This window comes from Maylandia zebra, linkage group LG5, assembly GCF_041146795.1.
Source record: "Maylandia zebra isolate NMK-2024a linkage group LG5, Mzebra_GT3a, whole genome shotgun sequence".
Taxonomy (NCBI): domain Eukaryota; kingdom Metazoa; phylum Chordata; class Actinopteri; order Cichliformes; family Cichlidae; genus Maylandia; species Maylandia zebra.
The window spans coordinates 23034179-23050750 of record NC_135171.1 but is presented as its reverse complement, the minus strand read 5'-3'; positions in this window follow the sequence as shown (position 1 = coordinate 23050750).

Below are 16572 nucleotides of genomic sequence, written 5' to 3'. Positions count from 1 at the left end.
CTGTCAAAAAATGTTTTAGTACGACTTTGGTAAAGCTATGAAGCCCCACCGCTTGATGGATTGTAGGAGCATTACGGATACTGTAGTCAGGAGCCTCGCAGAGTAATACATTTATTTATGGAGCATTAGTATTTAATAAATGCTGACAATTTATTTCTGAGTAATTTTTTCATGTACATCTATGCTGTATGTTAATAAAAGTGCCTATGTGAGATTTGGGACACAGCTTTGATTAGGAATTCTTTTTTTTGTTCTTACTTTATGGCTTTAAAAAAATATCAAGATATCTATTGTATATCACCATCCAGCTAAAGAATACCGAGATATGTATTTTGGGCCATATCACCCATGAACATATGCACACATACATACACAAAGGTGTATAAACCAACCATAAATAACCAATCTAAATCTTATATACATAAAATACAGGATGACAGAAATAAAATGAATACCACAGATTGTGCATAAGGTGCAGCTGGGAGTGAAGGTAGACAGCGAGACAGAGCAAGTGAGTGAGAGAGAGAGTTTTGAGATGAGGGAGATTTGTGACTTTTAGCATGGATTATCTAGTTTGTGTGTTGAGTTGTCTTGTGTAATTAGTCTGTTGTGTAGTTGTTGTTTTGTTTTGTGTTTGAGTGATGGTACTAATGAATGTCACAAAGGCAGATTGCAATGTAAACGCTGTCTCTAGGTGAAAAAGAGGAGTGAGTCAGGCCTGCAGGGTTTATCCCTGTGGTGTTCTCCTCTGTATTGTGATGGATAAACTATTTTTTTTTACTGGCACAAATAATTTTGTGGGGCATCTTACTGTGACACCTGATTGTTCTCTAATTTTAATTATAGTAATATTTTTAAATGGTTGTACAAATTAAAAAACAAAAACAGCTGTATTGGCTGCATTTTTGGATAACTAGCTGTATATGTTTACAAAATATGTGCCTAAGTTTTCAAAATGTACAATTTATATTTGCATTTCAAGTTGTAAAAATAATTTACTCAACAAGTAAAAAATACTACTGGGATTTTATGTTTTTTGTGTGATTTCAGATCAGTTGTGTTAACACAGTATGTAAATGAAAAAACAACTACATTCAGACACGTGAGGTTGAGCTGAAAAGAACTATACGAAGCAAGGCAGAAAAAAAATAAAATGAAGCAATTTGAACGTGAAATACAAATGTAAAATCAAAAGTTGTCAAAAATGCAGCCAGTTATATTTTGGACCTCAGAGTGCTAACCCAACAAATAGCGAAAAACTAGGTTTAAATTTTTGTTCATGACAATGCAGATTTCTGACATTTTTTGTAAATTTAAGCATGTAACAATTTGATTTTTTTTTAAACCAAAAAAGTGTGAAACTTTGGACTTTAGAAACTTTAGAAAGTTAGACTTGTGTTTTTAAAGCAACCACCACATGTTGTGTAGCTTTCTGGATTTTATACTTATTGGGCTACATATTTATTTATTATACAGGCTATACAGTACATAAAATTAAAATTTGCATGTTTTATGTAACTAAAGTGTGGGCTACAGAAAATAATTAAGTTACAGACTATATTTATATGAAAATCATGTATACTTAGTGCATTTTAACCATATGTGACCACCTGCATATGTGTTTGATAAAAAGAACTTTGATTTTGCCACTCCATTTGATTTCCTTACCAACCTCATGCCACCCTCAGAACATTTGTCTTTCCCTGTGGGTTGCGCCATGTTGCAAGTTTTGTGAGGTACTTTTGTGATATTTAATGTATCTGATTAAATTTTTTTTCTCCCCGATATCTGATCCAGTAATTTACATCAGGATCAGACTGATACCCATACTGTATATCGGATTGGTCCATCCCTAGTTTCAAGTCCACTAATGCAAAGAAAGCCTGGCTACGTTGATCTTGGTTTGTAGTATACCCCTCTGATATTCATGCACTAAGATGGTGTTTATTGTATAAATGCTTTGCACAATAAATTATATCATTTTGGTTCCTCATCAAAATAATGTTACTTGTTATACAACTGTAACAACCCTTAGACCAAAATTTAAAAAAAGGAAATAAAAAGCAGTAGCTAACCTTTAGGTGGGTCATCACCAGGGACCAAACTGGTCATATTGAAGGCTTCAGTATCATTTGGAGACATCTTGTTTGATAAAAAAGAGAAGAAAAGGAGTAAGACGAGAAGTCATGAATGACCTGTAATTAAATACGTGAATTATTAGTAGATAAAGGGAATTTTATTAAGACAAAAAAGAAAAAGAAAAGTACCCATGCTCCTCGGCCAGTTTTTTTTGCGCTTGAAAAATTATCTACAACAAAAGGCAGAACAAAAATCAGTATAAAAACTACCACACAGGGGGAGAAAAAGACAACACTCAAGGATATCCTATTAAACACAATACCAGAAATGATTAAAGAATAAATATTTAATTAATTAAAGTCATAGTGGATTTGACAGCGATGTTACATCACGGAGAAAAAGAAAAGCATTAATTGTCAAGTGATTGTTAGTTAATACATACTAAAGTGTTCTCTGCTTTAATCTCAAACAGCAATCTGTCATTAAGCTTCTCTCATACCTTTTTTGTCCATTTTGAGTTCATTTTGTATTTTTGGTTTCTTATATTATATTGAAAATATGTTCTTTTGTTGGTATTACCAGTTAGGTTTAAGTTGAGTTTTATTCTAGTTCAGGTTTTCATTTATGTTTGTATTTCATAGTTTCTTTCATGCTCCTGCTCAAAATCATGTTCATAGTCATGATAGTCTTTCCTAGTTTTTCCCGTTTAGGTTTTAGTTTAGCTCTCACCACTGTTCATGTTGTTTTGTTTTGTTTTCTTGTTATCTAATAAAGGCTCGTCTTTTGTTTAAAGCTCACTACCATCTCCTCTCATGTTCTGCATTTGAGTCCATTTCACAAACACACTGGCATACATGTTTGCATCCATCCAAACAGGTATGAGAAAAAAAACCCTGTCATTTTGTGGCAGCAGTTGTCAATTGACTCTGGAAGCAGAATACTACTTGAAATCTATGTGGGGACAGGCATTCTCATGGGTGTGTGATAGGGTGGGCAGATCAAGCCAAATATCGATAATATCGATACTAACGCTGGTATCAGTATTGGACAGATACTAATGCAGTTGGATCAAAGGTTGCTTCTATCCAGTTTGTATGCTCCCCACTGAACTCTGTTAAATACATTTTTACTATATATTTTTTAAATTAAAAAATATACTTCAAACATGCACTATGAAAAATATCTAAACCTTTCTCTGTTTTGTCATGTCAATGCTTTTTACCCCGTAGCACATTTAAACAACAGAAGCTGACACAAAGTCTTTTAAAGACTGGCACATTTACATCCCAAGTCTCTAAAAAACACACTTAATATATTAGAAAAGCTAAAAGTATTTTTTTACTGTGTTTTTTAATTGTGTTTAGTAAAAGTCAGAGCACTCATTCAGCAAGACTGAACTTAACAAGAGTTTTATTGCTTGGTTGATAGATACATAAGAAAACTGGGAGGGCTAAGGGCAGATACAAAATGGACATATGGAAAGGGCATAGCAAGAGGGAGATTGTGACACGTGACGGTGGTAGATGGACAATAAATACATGAGGGCAAATGAGGGAACAAAACACAGGTAGAACACAGCCACCTTGGTTGGTAATTGGTCCCATTCATGTCTTTGTCTTATCTCTGTGTCTCTGGAACACAGAGACAAGACAAAGACATGAATGGGACCAATTACCAACCAAGACAACCTAAACTAAAATACTGATAAACCTGAGCACAAGCAAACTGAACTGTGAAACATAAGACACACAGAGAACATAAGAATGAATAAACAAGACTCAAAACTCTAACAGAAAACACTGGGTCAACAACCCAGGTACCCTAACACGATAATGCATCTCATAAATCATGATACACTGTTCTCCCCTACATAAGATCTCTTTATAGATTAAAAGTATCAGTATTGGCAATACTGCTGTTAATTTACCTGGTATCGGATTGATACCAAAATTTTCCTACAGTTTGCAACTAGTTGTTTTGTCATTGTAGACAAACTTCTGGACCTTGACAAGACTAGTGTGCTAGACAACTTAACACTGACTGTGCTTTCATTGGCCACTTTGGCCTATGATGCAAGAAATCTTTAATAACTCCTTTAAGGTGTTGAAAGTTTTAATGATAGAGAAGGGAATGTCTGCCATGTCCAGCGGATCATTTGGAGGCTCCATTAAGACTTTTAGATTGATATCTCGGAGTAATCACTTAGTTGACCAAATGCACAGAGTTTAACTGTTTATGCTAAAACTTATTTTACTTACTTTTTTCATTGATATTTAATGTCGTTGTACATATTGGCAGTTAATCACGTCACAGAGTTCTTGTGCTGTTAATTCAGCTCAGATTATTTTTTAATATAGATATATTTGATACATGTTAGAATCAGGATCATCACCACTGATCATTTTTAGCTAATAGTAAATAGTTAGATAACTATAGCAGTAATAACATTTTACAATTCTATAGGCAGGAGGGAGTGCAGAGAGGTGAAGACTACCAAGGAGAGTGCAGCAAAAGAGTGGTATGTTTTAATCTGGTGCAATTTGCCAAAATAGGGTTTGTTAGATGACAAGGGAGGCTTTATTATTTTTATTTTTTTTAATGAATTAATGTATTAGGGGGCAGGAGGGGTATGTCTCTGCTTTCCTTCCTCTAAAAGTCACCACACACCGTTAGGATGTGACATCAATAGAGTAAGAGCTAGATTAAAAGAGCTGGGCGAGTTAATATATTCACTGTTGTGTTGAAGCAGTGAGGTACAGTGTTGGTGCGGAGCAGCTGAAACATAATGCTGAGTCTTAAAGAGGAATAAGAAAATTGTGGGAAAGCGTGTAAGTATGTAAGAGAAGTAAAAGATATGGAGGTCAGAGGAAATCAGTCGGTTTATGAACAGAACGGCGGTGGAGCTGGTCGGTCGATTTTGTGTATAAACCTTTTATAATATAGTGTGATCACAAATACCTCAGACTGTAGAAAAGCTTTGGGGTTATACATGACATAAGGAATTGTTACTGTCCTTACCATTTCTTCTTTTCACGCAGACAAGAGCCATTCCCAGTGAGATGATGCCCACAATTACACCAAAACCAGTTGCAACTACAGGTAGAAGTTTATGAGCAGAAGGTACTAGAAAAGCACAGACCACAAACAAGTGTCAGTCTTACTTCCAATTTTGGTGAAAGTAAAGAAGAAAGACATCTACTGTTAAAAACCAACAAATCTCTTATTTTATGGTCTTGAGAGCAGCAAAGTATGCCGAATGACATGTAGCAAAGAACAAACTTCACTGATATGCAAAGCAAAACCCTCCTAGTATGATGAATACACAGTGCAAGGAAATTTCGCTCACCTGAAGATGTCCTTGGTGTGGTCACAAAAGAAGTCATCCCTGTAGTGCTGAGCTTTGTAGAAATTGGGTCTACTGAAATGTCTACGGTTAAAAACCAACAAATCTCTTATTTTATGGTCTTGAGAGCAGCAAAGTATGCCGAATGACATGTAGCAAAGAACAAACTTCACTGATATGCAAAGCAAAACCCTCCTAGTATGATGAATACACAGTGCAAGGAAATTTCGCTCACCTGAAGATGTCCTTGGTGTGGTCACAGAAGAAGTCGTCCCTGTAGTGCTGAGCTTTGTAGAAATTGGGTCTACTGAAATGTCTACGGTTAAAAACCAACAAATCTCTTATTTTACGGTCCTGAGAACAGCAAAGTATGTTGAATGGCATGTAGGCAAAGAAGAAACTTCACTGATATGCAAAGAAAAATCCTCTTAGTGTGATGAATATGCAATTTAAAGAAATTTTGCTAACCTGAAGATGTCCTTGGTGTGGTCACAGAAGAAGTCGTCCCCACTGAAACGAATATCTCTAGATGTCAAAAAACACCACAGCAATTGACCTAAGCATTTTTATTTACTTATAAAAATCTTAACAATAATTGTGTTTTTCCTGATTGTGTGACTTGTAAAGTCCATAGACGGGGGAGGAGCAAAGGTCAAAGTGTTTTTTCAGCTGCAATAAAAGAAGATTGTGTAGTGATTGTTTCATTATTTAAGTTTCTTGTGGATTCACCACAAAAGGCATTTTTCTTCCACTTCTGCAATACTGTCATAAAACAGCCCAGTGTCAATGTTTTACAATTTTGTGCTACGGGGTGTTTTACAACACTTAAACAATGTTGTAGGGCTTTAATAATGATTGAGTGATTCAAATACTTTGATTATAAAAAACTCTCGACACAGTCTTTGCTTCGATGCTTCCTTTAACACGCGGCTCTGTAGTGCTCCGATGTATTAAACGATGTAAACACAACGACCTGCAATACAAAAGTATTTAGAAGCAGTGTGTGAATAAAAGGTTTGACAACATTGATCCCACACACACTGATAACACAATAGCAACAGTGATGATGACGCTGACACAGTTTAACATGCAGCCGGAGTTTGTTTATGCGCAAGAGCAAAGAAGTGGAGGCGTTACTGAGACAGTGAGGTCAAGGTGAGTGAAACAGAATGTGTTTCTAATGTCAAAACAGCAGCGATGTTCCTGTAATCACCATTAAAACCTTTACTTTAGTGAGTGAGTCCATCATCAAAGCACCTGATCAACAAACTCTGGCGTGAAGAGAAGCAAACTCTGCAGCTGCTCCATCCACCGCTATTTGTTTTAAACAGAGAAAAAAATCTGCAGTAAACCTCCAGAAATACTATTAAAATATGCAGATGATCTGTTAACTGAGTCTGACACCAGACTGGTTAAATCATACAGCTTGCTGAAGGCTGACGGTAGCAGTCTTATTGTACATGGGAGTGGTATCTGCAGCAAACAGGGGCTAAACCGTATTAACTTGAAGACTCTTGTAACATTTTCACACTGAAAGTGAAATCATATCAGATAATGTGATAATTAAACTGCATTAATATTTAAAAATATAGGAATAAAAACTTTTTTAACAACCTAATAAAATATAAATGGGCATTTAAACTCTGATCCGCTGACCTGAGAGCTATTAGGTTGGACACTGAAATATTATTAATATTAATTATTAACATCTAGACCATCGTATCATCTGTTTTGTGCCATAGTTTAGATTACACATATATCTTGTTTTGTTTTATTGGACCTTTGACGATATTTTTAACTATTTATACTTTTTTTTAATTTAAGATAAAGCTTTCTTAAAATACATTTTATATAAATACACACCCACACACACACACACACACACATACATATATATATATATAATTTACATATAATTTTAAATACAATTTTTTTGACAGATCTTATATCTTATATGCAATAAACTTTATAATTTCGAAAAATGGAAGCTTACTCAATTACTAAAATAATTGGTAGCTGAAGCCCTATGATATTGTTTTGCTGTCATCTGATGTCAGTACATAACACATAATGCACTCTAAATACATCCATCAATACTCAGAATTCTGCTCCCTGGACGGAGTTAATTTAATTCAAGAGATAGGCAGTTTATTTAAGGATGGAAATATGTATCACCTCCTAATATCTGGTGATTACATTGTTAAAGGTAAACAGAACCTTATAAACATCAGGCTTTAGCTTCCCTTTTTGGTTTGTAGAAATAAATGCACATCCTGTAATGAGGTATAATAGAGAGCAGCACATTGTGATCACTTACTTTGTATGTTAATGAAGGATATGTTACTGTGAGGAGACTGGTATTGTCCCCCTTTATGCTGTGACATGTAAAAACATGTCACTTCCACCTCAGCAGGTGAACTCTGCTGTGCCATAGAGAGGAGCTCAGTTGCTGTAAGTGTCTGCAGACAGGAGATGGACGTAGATTTTCTTCTTCTCATAAAGTACAAAAAACACTGAGTCACAGAAACAGATGATGGAGTCTGACATTTCACTGTGACTGAGTCTGTTTCTGTGATCATCATTAGATTCATTGTCAGTTCAGGTCGAGGGGCTAAAAAATGTAAAGATTTCTCAAGTTAATTAAAGAAATGTTTCATTTATTTGAAAATAAAACCTAATAAGAGAAATATATGTATGTTATGCACATTTACATTTTCCTCACACCAAACAACCGACAAGTTGAGAGAAGTTGTTTTTTTCTACTGATACCGTTACCAAACATCCTCATATTAGTCAACTGCATTAGTATTTACTCACTTTGTATAACAGCTGTAATTTCTGACATGTTACTCAGTGGAAATTTTGTTTTAAATTGACTCTTAAATTCAAACAAATTGCAGTTTATTTAAGAATGTAACATCGGTTACATGTAAATGAAAAACTTTATAAAAATCAGTTTTTAGTTTCATTCTTTGGTTTATAAAAGCTAAAACTTTATGCACATACTGTACAGAGGTATACTGTAGAGCCGCATGTTATGATCACTTACTTTGTATGCTGATGGAGGACGTGTTACTATGCAGAGACTTATGTGGTCCTCCTTTATGTTCTAATGTGTAAAAACATGTCACTTTGACCTCAACAGGTAAACTCTGCTCTGCCATAGAGAGCAGCTCAGTTCCTGTCAGTGTCTGCTGACAGGAGATGGACGTAGATTTTCTTCCTTTCATAAAGTGCAAAAAACACTGAGTCACAGAAACAGATGATGGAGTCTGACATTTCACTGTGACTGAGTCTGTTTCTGTGATCATCATTGGATTCACTGTCAGTTCAGGCCGAGGGGCTAAAAAAGGTAAAGATTATTTTTTTAGTTAAATAAGCAAATGTTTCATTTACCTAAAAATAAAATATATTAAGTGAAACTGATCTGAGAGTTTTACTTTTTAAAATGATCAAGTTTAATACACATGAAACATAAATTCCCACAACCCTTAAGTTGAGAGCAGCTTTGTTTTTTGTACTGATACTGTAGACAAACATCCTCACATTAGTGCACTTCAGCAGAATTTACTCACTCTGTATGTTGATGGGTGACATGTTGCTCTCTGGAGATTTCTGTATATAAAAGTAATAACAGGTCACTTCAGCTGTAAGAGGTGAACTTTGACGTGTCCATGACAGAAATTCAGACCCTGTCAGAGTCTGCAGACAAGGAGCTGCTTTATCAGGTTTATGTCCTGAAATGATGAAATAACACTGAGACACAGGAACAGATGATGGAGTCTGACAGTTCACTGTGACTGAGTCTGTGTCTGTGATCATCTGTGGATTCACTGTCAGTTCAGGCCGAGGATCTAAAAAATGTAAACATTTGTAGAGTTAAATAAGCAAATTTTTTATTTTATTTAAAATAAAATCTAATAATAGAAACTGTTGTGAGAGGTTTTTTTCTGATGCACATGAAAATTTTCCTCTTAACTCACAGTGTGATCACTTACTTTGTATGCTGATGGAATATCTGTTACTGTGAGGAGACTGGTATTGTCCCCCTTTATGCTCTGAGCTGTAAAAACATGTCACATCCACCTCAGCAGGTGAACTCTGCTGTGTCATAGAGAGGAGCTCAGTTGCTGTCAGTGTCTGCAGACAGGAGATGGACGTAGATTTTCTTCCTCTCATAAAGTACAAAAAACACTGAGTCACAGAAACAGATGATGGAGTCTGACATTTCACTGTGACTGAGTCTGTTTCTGTGATATTCTTTGGGTTCACTGTCAGTTCAGGTCGAGGAGCTAAAAATGTAAAAATTTGTTGAGTTAAAAGAGAAAACATTACATTTATTTGAAAATAAAATTAAAAAAACTACTCTGAAAGTTTTAATCTGATGCACATTTAAACCTCATATTACTGCGTTCGTTGCAGTAGCATTTACTCACTTTGTATTGTGATTGGTGACATGTTACTCACTGGAGATTTATATATATAACTGTAATAACAGGTCATTTCAAGTGTTACAGGTGAACTCTGACGTGTCCATGACAGAAATTCAGACCCTGTCAGAGTCTGCAGACAAGGAGCTGTTCTGGCAATTTCATTCCCTGCAATGATGAAATAACACCGAGACACAGAAACAGATGATGGAGTCTGACAGTTCACTGTGACTGAGTCTGTCTCTGTGATCTTCTGTGGGTTTACTGTCAGTTTAGGTGGACGGAGATCTGAAAAATTCAGGTACATGTTAGATTAATTAAGCACATTCGCATCTATATTATATTATTTATATTGTAGATTTATAATAATTACATTTAGATGAATAATTATTGCAAGTACTCAGATAATAACTAATCAACCCCATAATTACAATTGAAACATATTATAAACTGTTCATGTACTTTTGTCACTCACTGTTTATGGTGATGGTGGATGGCTCGCTTTCAGGAGATGGCAGTTTAAAAGTATCAATTTGTACAGTGTAAGAACATCTCACTTCAAGCTCAGCAGGTAAACTCTTATGTGCGATCTTTAGTAGCTCAGTCGCTGTCAGTGTCTGCACACAGGAGGAACCTTTGGACAGTTTTTGGCTTGCAGTGTAGAAATCACACTGAGACACAGAAACAGATGATGGAGTCTGACAGCTCAGTGTAACTGAGTCCGTCTCTGTGATCGCAGGTGGACTCACGCTCAGTATAGGTGGAAGACTGACTGAAATTACATTTACGCAGATGTTATGTTAAATATTTTATATATGCACAAAAAGTATTCATGATGAGCAAAGCTGAGTTACTGTAGAGAAACTCTAGAGACAAAACAGTAAAATTAATAAACCCATACAGTGATAAACACATGAAACTACGACTGACCTTGTGCTTTAATTTCATGAAAGGAATCTGAAGAAGGAAAGAAGAAAATACAAAATAAAATCAACAATAAAAAGATTCAAAATGTAAACTTGTGTTAGAGGTAAACATGCTAACACCTAACAGTAATAATAGGTGAGACTATATTTAGTAATAGGTGACATGAACAATGAATCATAAGAAGTTTAACTTACACATGAGAACGACTAGCAGCAGGAGATCAGCCATGATTAAAAGAACAATGTGAATGTGCAGAACAGACTACAACAGTCTGACTGCTCTGACTCTCATGTGCATTAAATGTTAATTTTAGAACTTGTTTTCAGGAAAACCACAGTTTTCACAGTGTCACACTAACTGGCCACAGTAAGACACATGTCACATACTGAGAACCTGCAAATATACACTTTTTAAACCCTCACACATATAACTAGAATATATTTAGTCAACCTTTTTGTAGGCACATAACAGTTAAAGTGTCTGTTGATCACTTTTGTGTTTCTTATACATGTTTATTTCTACCATGGCAGAAAGATTAGTGAATACATGCTTTATCATGTATGTCAAAACAAAAGTAATTTGCTTTTTAGTAAATGGATTATTAATGAAATTTTGAGATGTTGGTAAAAATGGTTATAGAAATCTTTAGACACAGATGGGGATACCATTTCCACCTGATTATCAGTATAGTTTTTGTGTTTGTTCACCAGCCATCATAAAACTTCCTTTCAAGTAAAAATGCATTTTAGCATACAGTATAGCTACAGCTAGAGTTCATATAAACTATACAGCAGAGGTCTCATTACTATAAACCATGAATGCCTATGCCATATTTTTTTTCTTCTAAGGCATAGCAACAACCTCAATATATGAGAATAAATGGACAAACAGAATTATAAATAACTTGTCTAAAATGAGACCATATAAAGTAAAGAGGTTTGACTTCGAGGACAGACGTATCTCCACCTAACTGCTGTTCAAATCTCTTCATTGTGATGTTCAGCCAATCAGAAGAAAGTTTGTTTTAAAGGTAGCTAGCACAGGCTGTGGGTGAAGCAAGGCTTTTGTAGAGGACAAGACAAGACCATATACACAAATAGGCGAGTGAACACGGGTAAAAGCAAACTAAAGTGAAACTAATGAGAGCAGAGAAGCTAATTACAGACAAAAGCTGGAAGTCAAATGAAAGCAAGGAGTATGAGAAAACTAACCTTCCAAGTAAAACAGGAAAAAGACAAAAGATAAACAACAATGCACACTAATTTTTTTTTCTTTGTCTGTTTCCTAAATGCTGGATACTTTTTTGTAATCAAAACTCAGAGAGACACAGAAACCAAATAGACCTGCTGTAGCACACTTTTTGAAACCCTTAAACCTATATAATGATGATATTGTTAAGTTAAATGGAAATCTGGACACAAGCACAGAGGTGATCTTAACAGGAAGGAATTTATTCAATAGGCGAGCAACAGTCTTTTCCTCAGAAATATGTTGGTGGAAGCTAAATTATGTATTATAAATGAGCTGTCTCTCTCTCATGTGTTTCCAGACAAAATCAAAAGTAATTTTGAACTAATTGTCTCTAAAGACCTGCTAAAATGTTAATTTAACACTCTTTTGAGGGTTAAATGAACATTTTTGACAGTGTTATATTGCTAACAGTAACCTAGTCAGTGTTAAAGATTAACAATGGCTAACATTAGCAGTGTTGATTCTCTAACACTGTAAAGTTACTAGCATGTTTAGTTATTTTCCAGTGTTAGAAAATCAGCACTGCTCAGTGTTAGTCATTGTTAATCTTTGTCACGTTCCCCTAAAAGGGTCCAGGCGATTAGGGAAAGTAACAAAAAGTGTCCAGGTCAGAAAAAGGAGACAGGGAGGCAAAAGGGGTTCAATTAAAGAGTTTTATTAAAGTTTCTATTAATAACTCAACTAAAAGAGACAGACAAGCTGTTATCACCATTTAAAGAAACAAAACAAAACTCAAGCGTTGGTCAGTAAAATGAAAAGTAAGTAAAGAGGATTAGTTGCCAAACACACTCTTCTCCACGAGTAGGAGCAGAACACACAGCTCACTAGCTGCAAATCAACAGAGCCCTAGAGCTGCTCTTCTTCTTCTTCTTCTTCATCTTCCATTTTAACGGCAGCTTGCACTTCCATAGAAGTTGCATTACTGCCACCCTCTTGTGTTACTTAGACTGCATCTAGCTCTTTAAATCCTCTTAAATAATCCCATACTTCTCAGAAACCAAAGAACCACTTCTTTCCTTTCATGACATCCTAGCCATTCAACCACCTTTTCAAACCTGAGTCCCCCCTCATTCCAGTTTCTACCCTCATCATTCTCCTATAGTTACCATACCTCCTGCAGTTAATAAATACAAGCTCAATTGTTTCCATAACACCACACCAATTACACAGCCCCTTTAAATGTTTCCCCATCCTAAAAAGAGTGCCATTCAGGTAACAATGCCCTGTTCATAACAATCTCCTCCCTCCTATTCAGTCCTCTATTGCTTTTACTTCTATTGTATTTTGTACCCTATACAATTGTCTCCCTCTAGTTTCATTATCCCACACCATTTTCCACAACTTCTTACTTTCACTCCAAACTATACACTTTCCTTCAGATTTAGATAATGGTATCTGTACCTCTGCGTCTACTCTTTTAATAACTTCCTTAGCCATTCCATCTGCTTTTTCTGGCCCTAGAGCTCACCTTTCTCTGGCCTTTAATACCTTTATTTGCTGATGGGAGTCAGCTGTACCAAAGAAAACGGTGGCACCTAAGGCAGGAGGACAGTAGGACACGCCCACACAGGCAACTTCAGGAGAAGGCCCAGCTCAACAGGAGAAGACCCAGCTCAACAGGAGAAGGCCTGCAGCAGCTTTAACATGACAAAAGTAGTACAAATAATAAATAAATGCCTGTTCACAAAACCTTTAAAACAATAAATTTAAGTGATATAAACTGCTAAGTGATAATGATGTGGACCTCTGGGTAGATACATGTCTCTCCTGGGGCTGTACTAATGTTATCATCAAGTCTCTTTCCATAATGTCTCAAAATTGATTTAGGCCTCTAAATATCGAGAAGCATGACAGACTTGGAGAACAAACAGGCCTCATTCTGCTAAAGTTTTAAACGGATTTTAATATTTGAACTGACAAGTCAACGGGCAGCTCATCTCTGTGACACTTACGAGAATAAATCTGTGTATTTTGTAATCAATATGTAATCAATGGAGTTAAAATATTGACTTCTCAGGATCACACAGATTACAACAAAATGTTAACCAAACCTGCAAAAAACAATGAGCTGCATCTTACTGTAGAAAACATTTTACTTGTAATGAAGGTTTTTAAAACTCAAAAGTGAAAAAGTTTTATTAATATCATTTCGTTTTAAGATATGATAGGACAAGAGTGACAGTCACTTACTTTGTACAGTAATGGAGGTTAGTTTACTGTAGATGAAGAATACCTTGATCAAGTCTGTCCCCAGGAATGGTAAATGGTAAATGGCCTGTATTTATATAGCGCTTTACTAGTCCCTAAGGACCCCAAAGCGCTTTACACACCCAGTCATCCACCCATTCACACACACATTCACACACTGGTGATGGCAAGCTACATTGTAGCCACAGCCACCCTGGGGCGCACTGACAGAGGCGAGGCTGCCGGACACTGGCGCCACCGGGCCCTCTGACCACCACCAGTAGGCAACGGGTGAAGTGTCTTGCCCAAGGACACAACGACCAAGACTGTCCAAGCCGGGGCTCGAACCGGCAACCTTCCGATTACAAGGCGAACGCCCAACTCTTGAGCCACGATCGCCCGTATGAAGGTTGTTAAAGCTGTGGTTCTTATTCCAACCTTTAAATAAACAACAACTGACATATTATTGAGGGGTGGCTGTAGCTCAGGTGGCAGAGCAGGTCAGCCACTAATCAGAAGGTGGTTCGATCCCAGGCTGCCTCCTGGCTGCATGCCAAATATCCTTGGGCAAGATACTAACCCCATGTTTGCCTACTGGTGGTGGTCAGAGGGCCCGGTGGCGAATGTGTGTGTGAATGGGTTAATGACTGAATGTAGTGTAAAGCACTTTGGGGTCCTTAGGGACTGAGTAAAGCGCTCTACAAATGCAGGCCATTTACCATTTACCATTACAGCACAAACGTCTGTTGTTAGGGTGGTGTATCAGTATGTAATAATATGGAAGAGGAGCTGAAGAGTTGAAACAATAACTGCAGTTAGGATCACATCTGTGTCTGACCAACATACTGAAAGCATGCTTTGCTTTCACACATTAAGATAATATCAGTACTTTGTGGTAAAGCCGCAGACTCACTTTTGATGATGATGGAGGAAGAGTCACTGTACAAAGAGTTTGACCCTCTCGTTTGGGGTGTGTAAGAACAATTCACTCTCCATGTGGTCTGAGACCGGCCATCTCCAGAAGTTTAGTTGCTGTCTGGTGTGTCGGACAGGAGAACTTTTCTTTTAACATATGTGTCTGAAATAGGTATAGAGTGGTTTTACTGCATATTGTAATATTGTTGTCTGCACACGGAGACTGATATATAAAAATGTACAAACAGACCAGTTTTACTGTAATAGTTGCACCTTTATGTGCAAACAATAGCTTTTCAGATCATTCAACTTCTGCAGACAAGAAAATCGTTTGGCAAGTTGTTGCCTTGAAGTGCAGAAATAACAATCAGATATAGAAACAGATGGTGGAGTCTCACAGTGCAGTATGACTGAGTCTATCTCTGTGATCACCTGTGGTCTCACTTTCAGTTTAGGTGAAAAAAGCCTGAAAAAACGGAAGTTAGGTCTTTCTCAGAGTCAGCATAGAGGTGTAAATGATTCAACTCCATCTATAGACTATAATTGCAGTATATATATATATGAAGTTCATGGCAGTACAGTTACTTACTGTTTATAGCAATAGTAGATGGGTCATAAAGTAGATGGGACATAAAAAGAAAAGTATCAAGTTTTGTAACATAAGCACACCAAACTTCAGCTTCAACAGGTAAAATCTTTCTAACCATCTCCAACTACACAGTCCCTGTTAGTGTCTGCACACAGGAGGAGCCTGTAGACACTTGGCTTGCAATGTAGAAATTACACTGACAGAGCTTCACAGCTCAATATGACTGAGGCTGTCACTGTGATCAAGGATTTACTCAAAGTCAGTTTTGGTGGAGGAAAGGCTGCTAACATCACCACATCAGGCAGGTGACCATGAAAGTAAATACTCGGTTTTCTGACTAACTTCGTTTTGATATCATCAACAAAAATCTGCTGGAGAGAGAATTTATTAAAAACGAAATGTTAAAAGATTGCAACTCCCACTAAGTGTAATTCTGTCAGTCTACGTAAAATACTGTAATTACATAAACATTTAATATTTTATAAAAATCAACATTAAATATGGATTGAGTTAAACATAAAACCAAGTCGAATATAAAGCAATGATAACAAACTGAAGTTAGAGGTGAGGATGGCAAATAGCAAATGTCCAGCCGTGATGAAGCTGAATACTGAGATATAAAAACTACACCTATCTGAGTATAAGGAAACGTGGTCTTGAGACACGATATACTTGCTATCAGGAAACCACAGGCAGCATCAGAAAACATCATATTTAACAGGCTACAGAAATACATATAGGCACTGTTTCCATTGTCTACATGCTGACTTAATTTAATTTTTATGGCCTTGTGTTGTGTTTTGTTATGTTCGAAATTACGTTATCAATGAAATATTTTTTTATATCTTTTA